Source organism: Galeopterus variegatus, unplaced genomic scaffold (genome assembly GCF_000696425.1).
Source record: "Galeopterus variegatus unplaced genomic scaffold, G_variegatus-3.0.2 Scaffold3080, whole genome shotgun sequence".
Taxonomy (NCBI): domain Eukaryota; kingdom Metazoa; phylum Chordata; class Mammalia; order Dermoptera; family Cynocephalidae; genus Galeopterus; species Galeopterus variegatus.
The window spans coordinates 278,172-281,691 of NW_007729191.1; positions in this window are offsets into that span (position 1 = coordinate 278,172).

Below are 3,520 nucleotides of genomic sequence, written 5' to 3' on the forward strand. Positions count from 1 at the left end.
TATTGAGTTTGCATAAATGCTCAGGGTCCCAAACATAGTAAATGATTGAATGTAGAAAGTTTGCCTCCAGGGTCTGTGATATTCCTGAAAGTGATACTTGGTTCGGGTTACTGTGGATAAGTCTAAGGACTCTTGAGAACTCCCTTCTATGCAGAAATTTCTTTTTTGTAAAACATCATATGAACTTGTACTGGTATGGAAAAAAGCACTATACATTAAAAACTGTTACTAAAACCATTGGATTTTTTTTTTTTTTTTGTCTTTTTTCTGTGTCCGGCAACGGATCGCACCCTCAGTGTTGCCCCCGTACCGGACCGGGACCGGGCAACGGGATCGCAACCCTCGGTGCTGCTCCCGCGCCTCGCTCAGCCAGCGAGCAGGAACCGGTCTGTATGTGGGATCCGAACCCTCGGGCGGGAGCGCCGCCGCACTTCCCAAGCGGCGCACTATCCAGTGCGCCACCGGGCCGGCCCCAAAACCATTGGATTTTAGCTTCAAACTGCCTAGGCCAACCTTGTAATTGTTAGTAAAATAATAAATATAAATTCATGCACTGTGATTTAAATATAATATTTTCTTGTCTCATTAAATTATATGAAGCCATATATTGTGCTTGTTTTTTATTTTTAGTTTTAGAAAGAGAGTACTCATCTTTTAGAGATGTATGCTGAACTATTCATAAATGAAATAATGTGATGTCTGGAATTTGCTTCAGATGGCTTCGAGTGGGGGGGTGAGTAAATGTGAGAAGAAACAGGATTTTCGTTGCTGGGTTGTGGGCACTTGGAAATTCATGATAATGTTCTCTCTAGTTTTGCATATGTTTAAACTTTTTAATAAAATAGTTAAAAAATAAGATATAAAAAGACAGGAGAAATTCCACCTAAGTGTTGATCTATCTATCTATCAGCAGAGATGGCAAAAGGCCAAACAAAAATATTTGGACTTTTAAATAATAAAGGTAGAAGTTTATTTTCCTCATCCTGGACAAACTATATGTCTAGCTGGACAAGCCAATGAACCTCTCTCAACCTTTGTTTTCATAAGTATAAAAGTACTCTCTCTGGTTTAAATAAGGGCTAATATTTTTCCAGGTATCTCTGTACATTATACATCTATTTCTAACACCTCAAAAGAAAAAAAAATACTGTTTAATAATTTAATCTTGCAGTTACTTGAATGTTTGCCATCTAATTGTTCTGACATCTATGGAAAGATCTAGTTGTTACATTCCACTTGTGGTTGTATTGTGCATTGTTTATGACAGTACTTCTCTCAGTATGTGGCAGAAATAATGATAGTTATAGATTTTAAAATATTGTTGCTATAGCATAAAGCTGGGCTGCCCACTTCACAGTGGAAATGTGGACTCCTGAAGTTCAGAGTTAACTCCTGCCTCATTGTTTCTCCTTCCACCACAGCTGTCCATCAGACCTCACTCCTGGGCCATTCCTGCTTGAGTCTGAGAACACATCAGCAGCCTCAGCTCTAATTCATTATGGAAGTTGGGATTAAATGGTAACTTTTAGACTTGGGCTTTCATGGTGGGCCCTCATTTTTAGATTATGTTGCCTTTCCCCATCTTCAAACCAGATATGGAATGAGATCTAGGGATGAGAATAAGTGAACACTTTAAAGTAGCAAAATGATCTTCCTCTCAATCTTTATTCTGCCCACAGATTGGAATTCTGGCTTAGTTTTCTTTCTTGTGATTGCTATAACCAGGTTTTCCTGTCTGGGATCCAAATCTCCTCGAGAGTACGAACCAGCCCTACCATGACTAGGACATTAAAACCATCCTAGTTCTTTCCTCCCTGGAACTAAATACTGGTCCACACATCTCTAGCAGCAGTGGTTCTTCTTACAGCACTCAGAATTAATGGCTTATCACTATGTTATGCCTGCTGTAACAAACCTTTGGTACCAAACTATATCTGAACATGCCAAGCTCGGAAGGTGTGCATTGAAACTCTGCAGCATTGAAACATGTAAGCTCTCACTGAGACAGCGTTTCTCTGAGACCTTACATCAGAATCATCTAAGGTGTATTTATTAAAAATTCGTGTTCCTGGGCTTCAAGTCTAATGAATCAGAATGTAGGGACGAGGGGTGGTGGTCAGGGATCTTCATTATAACAATGTGAAGTTTGAAAATCATTGACTAAAGCCCCAGACTATGCCCTTGGATTAGAGTTTTTCTTTGGGCCCAAGTTTTCTTTTTTTTCTTCTGCTTCTAATGTGCTTTAAAACTACCTGATGCTGGCACTTTCTAGAGAATGGACTTTGTTAGAGATGCAGAACAAAATAAAATAGAACACTGGACTGTTTCTGAGCAAACAAGGCTGGTTGTCTCCAACATAAAGCTCATGTTATTACCATTCTCCTTACTACAATTCGCAGTCTTCTTGATCTAGCATTAGAATAAGAATACGTACATGACTTTAGTAATAATAATGTGCATAAAAGTGCCTTTTAAAAAGTTAAAAAGTACCTTATAAATGCAGTATATTATTTAACAAAACAATCAGGTAATGAACTCGTATTCTATTTGGGAGCAGTGCACAACTTGCCCCCTGAACATAGTACAAAGAAAATGAAATACATATTTCTGCCCAAGGGAAGCCTATAATGAGGACAACATGCATACAATTGTGTTGCAGGAAAATAATCGGAAAGCAACATATCTGATTTATATCCCAAATATGTTCTTTAGTTATATATTTCTGGGTGCCCTGGGAAATATAGAATAACTATGTGTTTATGTCTCAACCATTGTACCTGTTGATGAATCTATGTGTTCATCTCTACAAATATCTACCATTCATTGTCTCTCTGTATTTACCTATCTTTAAAGTGAATGTGGTACAATTAGAATGTAAGCTCCATGAAGGTGAGGATTTTTGCATGTGTTTTTCACTGATATATTTCTAACATCCAAAACATGCCTGCTACATAATAGATTATCCATAAATATTTGTTGAAGTTAATCAGAAAATATTTCCAAAAGGCGATGAGCATAAGGGAGATCTCATGGGTGCACATTGATTGGTTGGGAATGGTTACACGGCAGGGAAGAGGGCTGGGCTGCAGCATGATAAGATGGAACTGAACCTAGTGGTGAACGTCTGCATATTTAACAGTTTCAGTCAGTCTGCTATGGGCCAACTCAAAGACTTGCACAGGTGGTAATTGTGATTTTCTAGCTCAGAGGAGGATTTTTTTCTCTTTTAGCTTTGAGACTGTTGTGAAGTGTGGCTTAATTCTGTTTGGGAATGTAGGCATGGGAGGGAGTTTTTGTATTGAATATTTTCTTCCTGTAGAAATTGTGTCTGTTTGCATACACAGATACACTGGATAGTGACACACATTTGCCAAGTCTGAATAGGTATGGTTCGATTGTAGCAAAGTTTCATTTGCATTTCATTTTCCAATCTATTTAAGGAAAGATAGAAAGATTCTTTTTTTTGTAGAAATTAATAAGTGAGGATAGTCAAAGTTGAACCAGCTACTGATCATAAGCC